Source organism: Musa acuminata, chromosome BXJ3-9 (assembly GCF_036884655.1).
Source record: "Musa acuminata AAA Group cultivar baxijiao chromosome BXJ3-9, Cavendish_Baxijiao_AAA, whole genome shotgun sequence".
NCBI classification, from domain to species: Eukaryota; Viridiplantae; Streptophyta; class Magnoliopsida; order Zingiberales; family Musaceae; genus Musa; species Musa acuminata.
Window position 1 is genome coordinate 32823007 of NC_088357.1, and position 12394 is coordinate 32835400.

Here is a 12394-nt window from a genome sequence, read left to right on the forward strand (position 1 = left end):
GACTCTGTACTTAAGTACTCACCTCCTCGATCTGATCAAAGAGTTTTGATACTCTTTCCAGTCTGGTTTTCTACCTCATTCTTATACTCTCTAAATTTCTCAAAAGCCTCGGACTTGTACTTCATTAAGTACACATATCCATACCTTGAGAAATCATCAGTAAAGGTAATGAATTTGGAGTAACCACCAATGGCATTAGTTGACATGAGTCCACATACATCACTATGTATGAGTTCCAACAGCTCAGTGGCTCTCTCTCCAGTTCCACTAAATGGAGAGTTGGTCAGTTTTCCACGAAGGCAAGGCTCGCAAGTTGCATATGACACATAGTCGAATGGATCTAGATATCCATCATTTAGCAACTTTTGAATTCTTCTTTCATGGATGTGACATAGCCTACAATGCCATAGGTATGCACTGTTCATCTCATCTCGTTTCCTCTTTGACACATTTACATTCATGATATGTACCTGAAGCTTCATCAAGCCTTTGTTTCGCCCTTTCTGCAAGGTACTCTTTGCAGTTCCTCTTCCAGTGCCCATCTTTACCACAATAGAAGCACTGGCCTTTGTCCTTTGCTGGGTCTTTCTTAGCAACCTTTGCTTTACCTGGTCTACCCTTGCCCTTTCCCTTCTTAAGGGACCTTTCTGCTTTCCTTTTCTTTCTGGCCTCACCAGTGTAGAGAACTGGCTTCTCTTTCTTAATAGTACTCTCTACCTCCCTCAACATATTGAGGAGCTCTAGGAGAGTCACCTCAAGCTTGTTCATATTAAAATTCATTATGAACTATGAAAAGAAATCTGGTAGGGACTGAAGCACAATGTCTACACACAAGTTATCCTCTAGGACCATTCCTAGACCTGTGAGTTTCTCTATCCACTCAATCATCTTTAGGACATGGTTCTGAACCGGTGTCCCCTCAGTCATCCTAGCGTAGAAGAGGCTCTTGGATATCTCATATCGCTGAGTCCTTCCCTATTCCTCAAACAATTTACGGACATGTAGGAGAATAGATCTGGCATCCATCTTTTCATGTTATCTCTGTAACTCAGGAGTCATAGAGCCCAACATATAGCACTGAGCAAGAGTGGAGTCATCAATGTACTTCACGTAGCGAGCGATATCATCCTCGCTTGCCCCTTCTTCGGGCGTAGGCATCACTATATCAAGGACGTACACGATTTTCTCCGTCGTGAGAACAATTCTCAAGTTACAGAGCCAATCTGTATAATTTGGACCAGTGAGGCAGTTGACATCAAGTATGCCACGTAAGGGATTTGAAAGCAACATTTTCTGAAAATAAAAATGCAACAGAAATGAATAAAATGCATATTTTGCAAGAAATAAACTATCAAGATATGGACTTCTATCTTAATATGCTCCCACTATTTTACTAACGAGTCACACGACACCCTCAACACATGAAATGGAAGTCTCCGACAGACTTCTAGTGGGGATCAAGATCCAATAAGCGTCTTAGTATAACCTCGAGGGACTCGACCAATCACACTAAGCCTAAAAGGTAGGCAACTCTTGCCGATCACAAGTCCTTATGATTCCCGTCCTGTTCACCCTCCGAATCACCATGGTCTCGAGGGACTCGACCAACCATGATGCTCGGTTAAGTCAACACCTTCGTTACAAGATGTGTCAGATTTGATGATATACCCTCGAGGGACTCGACCAAGCATACCATGTCCTCAGGTCACCGATGACATCTCTATGTCGTAAGCAAGATAGCGAATCGCGATATAGGTGAGTCTCGAGGGACTCGACCAACTCAACCTACACCGGGAATCGGTTCCTACTTATAACGATGGAAGGCCACGTGGGTCAATCTAATTGCCTCACGTTTACGGACTTAATATTATCGAGAGAGATGTTTCTATGATTTGGTTTCCTTATATGACATGTCACACATATACATATTTAATATATATCTACATCGCATGCAAATATATATACATATCTAGTATATGTATCAGAAATCACACCAGATGATCATGGACCATAACCTAATGTGAATAGGCCCGAGCCAGTAGGCTTAATCACTCACATCAAGATCTATGTGTGCAACTGTGCATCTCCATGCTCTGTGATCATCCATCTCGTCCTCATTGGTTCCATCGACATCTCAATGCATCTTCATGTATTGCAATCGTCCGTCTCGTGGGTCCCGCTATCGCATCCACGCTCCCGCTGCGCCTCTTCATATGATCACAACTTAATCATAGGCACGCATGCCCGACAATAAATGAGAAATATAATGGAGGCTCGCAGACCCCAATAATAATAATCACAAGTACACACATCACACGGTCCATGATCATCCGTCCACAAATCATACATCACATGTATAAATAATCATCATCATGTAGGACTACTAGATAATGATAAAAATAATAATCAACTAAATGTTTTAATTAATTAGTATTTTATTAAATCAGGGATATATAGGAAATTTCTAAATTTATAGGGGTATTTTTGTAATTTGGATAAAAGGACATAATTTGAATTTCTAAAATTCACAGGAGTAAAACTATCTTTTTGCCCAAGAATGCCCAGATGCCCTACTCCCCTACTGTCGTCGCCGTCGCCACCCTACTGGCGGCTCGCCTGCAAGCGGCACGCCCGTTGGCGGTGCTGCCGCTGTAGGTGGGCGCCCCTGCGGGCGGTTCTGCCAACGGGTCAACACACGCAGGCGGTGCTGCCCTTGCAGGTGGGCGCCCCTGCGGGCGCCTCCGCCTCTACGAGCGGTGCTGTCCCACCGGGCGACCGCCCCTACAGGGGGGGTTTCGCCCGCGGGAGCAGTGACGGCAGGCGCCGCTGCCCAGCAGTGCCTCACCCCGCGGGAGAAGCGGCTGCAGGCGCGTCTGCTCGCGGGCTGCCAGCACCGCCAGACGCAAGCCTACTGCAAGCAGGCCGTCGGCCAACTACTGCAGACGCAGCCCCTGTGCTGCCTGCCTGTGGTTGCGCTGCACGCACGCAGATCGAGGGCGACAACTGTTGCTGCCCTTTCTTGCTTTTGCATGATTTTGACGTCAAAAGTTTCTTCAAAACACAACATACACAGTTCAAAACCAATCTATCGCACGAACAACCTGGCTTTGATACCACTGTTGGGAAATCTTGGGGGCGACATCACACGCGCAGCGAAAGAACAAGAAAACAAAATCCCCGATTCCCAAAGAGATGTTCGTCGTCGTGCGAAGATTGGTGCACAAAATCCGCGAAACTAAAAAAACTGTGTATAGAGTAGATTGTGTCACCTAGGGAGATCGTATATCCTTGTTTCCTTGTAGATCTTTAGGAGAGGGTGAAGGAGGTCAAGCATCCTCCTCTCTAGCGGTGAGCTGCGATGATGCTCCTCAAAACTCCAAGCCTGCTCTGAGGTGGAGAGGGGAAGGAGAATAGGAGAGGCAAGCAAAGGCTCTAGCCTATGAGGCTCTGAATTCCTCATATTTATAGAGGTCCCCTGTCAAACCATAATAGATCATCCCCTAGTGGGTATTAGATCTGTGTCCAATAACCCAAGCCTTTTAGATTAGTGGATCTCTATCCAATAATCTCTCATGGGTTCTTATTGGATCTCGTCCATGGGATCCAATAATTCAGGGGCTTATTGGATATCCAATAAGACAAGGGCTCCATCGGATATCTCACATCCGAACCTCTACTCATTGTAATGCCTACCATATGTGTGTGACCCTCTAGGCCTAATATCGAGCTGGGCATGAGTCAAACCTGTCAGAACTCCTTCTAACTCAGTGAATTATTATCTCTGTAATAATTCACTCGACTCATCAACTACGGATGTACTAGGCCACTACGCTGTAGTCCCCAGACGATACAGGGGAATCCAATCCATTGGACCTGTCTGTCCTTAGTTACCATGTACCTATAGTTCCTCATCCATCTAATTTCCCAAAGACCGTATATCGAGCATGGTGCTATCAGACCCATACGGTTTCTACTCGAGTCTCGCTCTAATCGGATTCTTTCGGAGAACTCTTTCTCTCTCAATCCAAATGACCCTGGCCAAGGATTTGTCTGAGCAAGAACACATAGGATATTCCTCTCATGACGCCAAGAGTGGATGATCCTCTATCGACACTCAATAACCCTCGTAAGGTCGACTACCACTCCCATTGACCAGTTGTACTAGATCTGGGATAGCCAAACCTATAAGTATGGTATCAAAGAATGTCATACAAGACATCCTTGTTGTCTCAAGTCTAAGAACCAGATACACCACTAGGACTACAGAATTACTGTCTAACAATAAGGCATCATCAACCATCCAGCATTCCGTAAGCGGATCAATCAGTGAACTCATTCTCCAATGAGCACCTGTAATATATCCCTAGTGTCCCTACACGAGCAACTATGAGACCAGCTGCATCCATCATATGGATGGCTATACAGCACACCAGTCTGTCCAGTTATCACGATGTCCCTCTCGAGTAACCTGTGACTGGGATTATTTAGGATCTATGTTTAAAGGTGAATCGATCTCATTATCATGATCTCATCACGATCCGATTCCCATTGCACAAATCTAAGGACATCACAATATATATATATATATATGCATATATGCAATAGTTATAAAGTGATATATGCCAAAATATAATAAGCAAAAAGGTTCTGTATCAAGTCACACGTCCCATCACTCACGTGATTGGCTTGCTGGACACCTATGACTAGCAGTACTCCCCTAGGACCGCCATCAAAGCTCAGGTACTAGCTGGTTTCATCTCTAAGCTGGCACCCGAGGACCAGGCTGTAGGGTGGCAAAACAGCCAGGGCACGTGGACGCTGCAAGTAGATGGTTCGTCCACTTCCGAGGGGGTTGGGGTCGGGTTTATTCTCAGAGACCCGTCGGGAGAAACCTATGAAAGATCTCTCCAATTATAATTCTGAGCCACTAACAACGAAGCTGAGTGTGAGGTGCTGCTCCACGGTCTATGCCTCACCCTAGAGTTGCACGTAGATAATTTTGAAGTCTTCAGCAACTCCCAATTGGTGACGAGACACATCAATGGGAGCTGCGAAGCCTGAGACCCAATGATGGTATCATACCTAATGGAGGTAAAGTGACTCGCCCACCGTGTTAACCGCCTTTCAGTCGCCAGAATACCTCGGGCATAGAACGAGCGGGCCGATGCACTGGCCAGATCAGCCTCCACCCGCACCCCTCGGTTGGTCCCGGCCACTAAGTTCGTGGCGGCCCCAACAATAGCGACTCATGAGGTCGCCGAAACGAACCTACCCCCGAATTGGATATAGGAGATCCTCCCCTATAAAGCAGCGGGAAGGAGCCCGACGACCTAGCGACTATGAGACAATTAAGGCAAGCTCAAGCCTGGTACTGCATCATCGACGAAAAATTATACCGAAGGGCTTTCTCTCAACCCCTCTTACGCTACCTCGCGCCGTCGGAGGCTGAAACCATCCTCACCGAGCTTCACGAGGGGATTTATGGGGAGCATGTCGGGGGATGAACCTTGGCCTTCAAGACCCTCCGGCAAGGGTACTATTGGCTGACCATGCATCAGGACGCCATGTCATACGTGCAACAGTGCCCGTAGTGGCACGCCCGATTGCCACACCAGCCGGTAGTTCCCCTGACTCTGATAGATGTGGCCTGGCCCTTTTCCCAGTAGGGGCTCAATCTCCTCGGGCCTTTCCCTCCGGCGTCGGGTTAGCAATGTTTTCTCATAGTCGAGGTCGACTACTTCACGAAGTGGGTCGAAGTCGAACCCTTGGCCTTCATCATCGAGAAGCACGTCCAGAATTTCAAATGGAAGAACATCATCACCCGATTTGGGATCCCGAAGGCTATCATTACCGACAACAGGACTCAATTCAACAACACTAAATTCAAGGCTTATTGCTAGTCGTACGGAATCTAATTGAAGTTCAGCTTGGTTGCACACCCCCAAACCAACGGCCAAACCGAAGTGATGAATCGAGCAACTATTGAAGGCCTTAAGAGGAGAATCTCAAGCGTGCATGGGGCCTGGGTGGATGAGCTCCCTGATGTCCTATGGGCAATGCGAACAACTCTCAAAATTGCCTTGGAGGAGTCCCCGTTCAGCCTGACGTTCGGGACCGAGGTAGTCCTTCTGCCCGAGATGGTATTCCTGACCTTACGCACCTCCTACTATGAGCGAGGGCACTCTAAGGAGGGACTGCGGGCTAACCTAGATCTCCTTGACGAGAGAAGAGCCAGGGCATACCTGCATGCCCTGGCATACAAAAAGGTGACCGCTCGGATGTACAACCAAAGGGTCCGTCCGCGGCTGATCCAAGTCAGAGACCTCATCCTCTGAAGAGCAGAAGTAAACAACCCGACCCGAGCAATGGGAAATCTTACACGCAACGGGGAAGGCCCCTATCGAGTCTATGACATGGTGTGAGAAGGAACCTACCGACTCGAAACTATGGAGGGAAGTCCCCTGCCGAGAACATGGAATGCCACGAACCTGAAGAAATTCTACCCATAAGGGGGGGCTGGTAGGGGCACAAGAAAGATATGGGAGCCCGCGCATCCACGATCAGAGAGAAGAGCAAGCTAGAATTCTAAAATGAAAGTGCTTCTTTATTATAAAGGAGGTACATATAGCGGTCGGGCGACATGGCCCCAAGCCCAACCAGACAAAAAAAAAAAGGAAGGAAAACAAGACTCAAAAGGTGAGGGGGTACAGCCCCTAGCTCGAGGGAGGAGTCATCGGCCCATCGTCGAAGGGGACGTTCGCCGGCATGTCGACATCCTGGTTCACCGGGTTGTCAACAAATGGGTCCGACTCCAAGTCAAGGTTCCGATACTTCACCCGGAAACGAGTATAGGCCACCCGATACCTATACTCATACGTGACCCGGCCCAACCTCACCAGGCCACGCTCGAACCCGGCGGACGTTTTGTACCCAGCGACTGCCTCCTCGACCCTCCTAGGCAACCCCAGTCACTCCTCCTCGAGTGCCTCCTCGGCGGCCCGGGTCGTCGCCTTGGCAGCCTCGACGTCCTGGGAGAGGGTCAGCAGCTCGTCATCCAACTAATGGATGTGTGACCGGCTTTCTTCTAGCTTAGTCTTCAAACGAGCCACCTCCTCCTCCAACGTTGTGGCATGCTCTTAGCCACGACAACCACCTCCGGACCCCCCTTGGCTTGCAGCTCTAGGTTCACCTTTCGGAGGGTGTCGTCGAGCTCCATCTGACGCCCAATCGCTCGCCCAGCGTCAAGGACCCGGTCGATCAACGCCATTCCGTAGTGCAGGCTCTGCATGAGAATCATTGTCAGCATCCATAAAGGAAAGAATCGGTGAGAAGGAGAGGCCATCACTTACCCAGCCAAGCGACTTGGTCGCCCGCTCTACCAACACCTCCGAGTCAGAGTAGTACAGGTCCTTGGCCAACGAGGGGTGCAGCACCCCTCGGACAAACTCTTGGGCGATTTCCTCATCGCCCCAGGGGCGACTGTCGGCCTTCAGAGTTGACCACCTAGCGGTGTAGGGGGCTCCCGGCTCCTCAACTAGAAGATTGACCATGAGCTGGGCTTGGAACTGACCGCCCTCGGGCCAAGAAAAGATGCGGCATAGTTCCCGCACCGATAGGGGGCATGCCGGCCCCCTCCTGGAAGGGTCGCTACCGGATGACCCGACCGACCCCTTCCCCTTCTTTCTCGCCGAGCCCTCCCCCTGGGCAGGGACCCCAGGTGATGCCAGGGAGGCGCTCGAGCGAGTGGCTCGACTTGCCGGCGTCTTTCGAACCGTCGTCTTCATTTTCTTGGGAGGCTGCTCCAATGCCGGTGATGCCGACGCCCTCTTCGGTGTACCCTCCAATAGGACAATCCCGCCTCCGGAGCCCTCCTCGTCCTGAGACGAGGGCTCAATGGCCCTAGTGCTGGTCGTCTTCTTCATTGATCATAGGTCCACCATTTCTACAAGAATAGACAGTGGTCAAACAGCATGGGATGAATGAATGAGCCATTATATACGAATGGCCATACCCCCAATGGTGGGGCTCAGCTCAGCTCCAACCATCCACTCCTTGGTCATCTCTTTTATTACCCGAGAAGAGGGCAAGATACCCCTTAGACGATCCACCATCGCTATGTCACTAGCAGAGAGCGACGGGAGGGCATTATCGATGGATCGAATAGCCCACCCAGTGCTGAAGCCCCATTCTTGATCATAACTGATGAAGAAGAAGCGCCTCTTCCAACCTTTGTTGTTGGAGGTCGCGCCACTAATCTTGAAACCGCTGCGGGCGGTCAAGTAATATCCACCTGGTCCCCTCTCCAAGTAGAAGCAAGCCAGAAACAGAGACCGGGATGGTACAATCCCAGCCCTTTGACACTCCCAGATGAAAGCCACTAGGTAGTGCTAGGAGTTGGGCGACACCTGGGATGGGGAAATCCCCCAGAAGTGAAGGCAATCCCTAATGACGGGGTGCACTAGAAACCACAGACCAACTTCAAGCATCCCCATAGTCAGCCCGAACCTGTCGAGGAACCGATCATACGACCACTGCCCCAAACGAGGGGTGTGCAGGCCGTAGCACTTCGGGATGTGGTAGCGATCCCGGAGCACTCTTAGCAAGTTCTCGGTCACCACCGAGTCTACATCGTGCTAAGACATGAGGGCCTCAAGCTTGGCTGAATCCTTCAAGGCCTCTGTAGAGGCGCTACTCGAGGACATGCTCACTACCTCATCCCGGGAGCTTACAGGAGGAGAGGAAGAAGGCGAAGGAGAAGGAGTGGGAGAAGGGGACGAAAACGAAGACAAAGACAAAGACGAAGATGAAGTCGGAGACATCCCGACCTCGGAGTCGCGGGAAAGAAGCCCGGTTGTCGGGGCAAGGGATTGAAGCAAAGAAGACGATGGAATTGCGATGAGGGAACCGAGGCATCGAACGAAAGGCTGATTGCAAGAGTGATGATAACCGCCCTAGATGGGGATTATAAAATGGGTGCGACCCATGGTGAGGCGACGATTAGGGCTTCCCAAGGAGAGCAACAGTCGCAGCATTTAAGACCTATCACAACCCTTCGGATCCGCCATATTCATCCACCTCGGGCTCCCCGCTAGAGGCATCCCATCACCCGAGACCCCCCGCCAAGCACCGTTCAAAATGAAGTCTCCCGCCATGCCCCATGACGCTCTACCTGGCCCACCATGTGGCACGACGGTGTTCAGGTATGGCTCACCACCCAAGCTCGATTCCTCCCCGGGTCGCTCCAGATCGCTCCCAACTGGCGACCCATCAGCGCCCGAAGCTCGATTTCTCCTTGGGTCGCTCCAGATCACTCCCGACTGGCGACCCGTCAGTGCCTCAAGCTCAATTCCCCCCCGGGTCGCTCCAGATCGCTCCCAACTAGCGACCTATTAGCGCCCCAAGCTCGATTCCTCCTCGGGACGCTCCAAATCGCTCCCGACTAGCGACTCGTCAGCACCCAAGCTCGATTCCTGCCCGGGTCACTCTAGATCATTCCCGACTGGCGACCCGTCAGCATCCAAGCTCGATTCCTCCCCAGGTCGCTCCCGACTGGCGACCCACCAGATTCAATTTGGAGCTGAGCTCACAAACTTGATCCCCAGATTCAATTCAGAGCTGAGCCCACAAACTCGGTCCCTAGACTCAATTCGGAGTCGAGCTCACAAACTCGATCCCTAGACTCGATTCGAAACCAAACTTATTCAGTCCTCAGGTCCAATTCAGAGCCGAATATACCCACTCGGCTCCCAGATCTAGTGCCTATCCGAATCACGCTAAATCACAATCGGTTTGCGACCCGCTGGCACCAAAACCCGAGCCCGGACGTAGTCACTTGGCCCACAGGCCCAACTCCAATTACTTGGCCCGAGCCACGCATCCTTGCCAATCCAACGCCCGAGTCGCATCTCGGCTAATCCAACGCCCAAATCGCATCTCGACCAATCCAACGCCTGAGTCGTATCTCGGCCAATCTAATGCCCAAATCACATCTCGGCCAATCTAATGCCCGAGTCACATTTCAGCCAATCCAATGCCCAAATCGCATCTCGTCCAATCCAACGCCCGAGTCACACCTCGGCCAAGTCAACGCCCGAGCCATGCCTCGGCCCACCTAAGCCACTCCAATGACTGAGCCACACCTTACGGCTAATTTAATGCCTGAGTCGCGTCCCGCTATCCAAGTCGCCCCGCGACGACCTCAACGCTTTGATTTCGCTTCGTCAGGCCCCTACCGTTCAATTAGCAGGGTCGGTCCTGCCCACATCATGGGGTCCTACCCCCCCCTAAATCACCCCGACGAGTCAATCCACCTCTCCCATAGAGACGCCCAGTACAATCACATCCCTCAGCCCCAAGCATGCCTCCCAGTCTGTTGGGATCCGTCAGCATGCCTCGGAGGGGGGAGAGAAGTGATAGGGCATATTTTGGCCCTAGATGAATCAGCAGCAACATCACAAACCGTCAGCCATGAACGCAATGCCACATGCCGTCAAAACAACGAGGTGCATGCCACATCAAGTTCGGTACCAATACATTGTGCAACTTGACCACCCCGAGAGCTTGGGGCGGTGCCGTCTACTCTTGGGGCAGTGCCGTCTGACGCCGCTCAAGCACCCCCAAAGACGACATCTCGTCAGAGAAGTCATCCTGCTCCTATGAAAGTCAGCGGCCACGCCGAACCGAGGCGCAACCAACCCTCACACGTAGGTATAAATACCTCCGTCCGATGCCCGGCCGGGGGGAGGAAAAAAGGGGGAAGAAAAAGAAGAGGGCAAACTGAACTAACTTACTCATCGGAGGGGCCAAAGTCGGGAAGCACCCAACGAAGGTCGTTTTACAGGGAGGTGGTCACCCCCGAGTGGCGGGTGTCTTCACCCCGAAGTCATCATCCGGTGCACATAAGAGGGTGGTTCGTCGGTTCAGATCCCAATCAATGCCAGCCTGCACCTCCCACCCAAGGGTGTGCCCACACCGCGAAGAGAGGTTGCTAACCACCTCGAGGACAAGAGGACACATTCGCCACAAACGACACTCAAGTCGGCAAGCCTTAGAGCGCCAACCCCTAGCCACTCACGAGGACTCAACCGACCCTGCCGGTCCAACCCTTGCCCGAGATGCTCAAGAGGCGCAGCCACCTTATTATCCTACTCATTCTACTAGAAGTTCTCGATGTCGATACGCGGACCAAACCGTGCTGACTCACCAGTCACGATACTTTTGTTTTTAAATAATTTATTTTCTAAGTGACACTCTCGTACTATTAGACAAACTATTTGTGCATCCTTTAATATTTCTTAGGTGTTATTTTTGTTGTTCAATTACCTCGATGCTATGATTTCTCCATGTCATCTCCCCTTTTCTACGTTTTAAATTGAACATTCAAGGAATCCAAATTAAAATGGTAACTAAGCTTATCTAAATTATCCCAAGCTGATTGTCTTATTTTGAAAAAATTGGTATCCATACCTTTTGTGGTTTTGGATGCTCAAGAAAGATCTAAGGTTACGTTTAAGAATACATTTATATTTTTTGATATATATTTGGAGAAAGAGATTTGAGTAAACGTGCAAATGTTTTAAGTGTTTGACATAAAAACTATATTTTAAATATATATAGTCTAAATATAACATAAAATAATCATATAATATAAAATATTTTTTAAAATGAATAAATAAAAATTTAGACTTGTAAGAAAAGGATAATATAAAAATTGAGAGAAGGGATAAGGAAATAAGAAAATGAAGGTTACAGATTCTATTATATAGTAGTAATCTTGTATTTTTCTATAAGGTACTTTTGAAATTTGAAAAATTATTTTATCATATCCCAAAATAATATCCAAGAGATGTTAATATATCGTAAAATAAACTTGGGATTCAAAACATAAAATTTGAGGATATAAAAGGTATTTAATTTTCATTCACACACTATAAATCCTATCGAATTCATAATCCTTCAACATATCACTTGATAAGACTACAAAACCCAAAACTAACTCAAGACTATTAACAACCACTTATAAATTCAAGATCAATAAAATAGTATAATTATAAAACCATCCATTTACCGTAGATGTTGATAAAATTAGAAATATTAAAAAAATAATCATTAACTTGTATGACTATTATAGTACTAGCTATAACAAAAAGCATGGTACCTATGAAACTTCTATATCATTAGATCAATTTAGTGAGGATAGTAAAATTTTTAAGAGAGTATTCTATTACTACAAAGATAAAAAAAATAAAAAAATCCAAGGGGATCCTCAGGCTAGAACTTCGAGCCTAACATGTATCTAATAACTTCTTTTGAAGTTTAGTGATACTGTATGAACTTTTTTATTCTTAAATGATAAGCGTTATACATAATAATATTTTTAATTTTAACAAAGAAC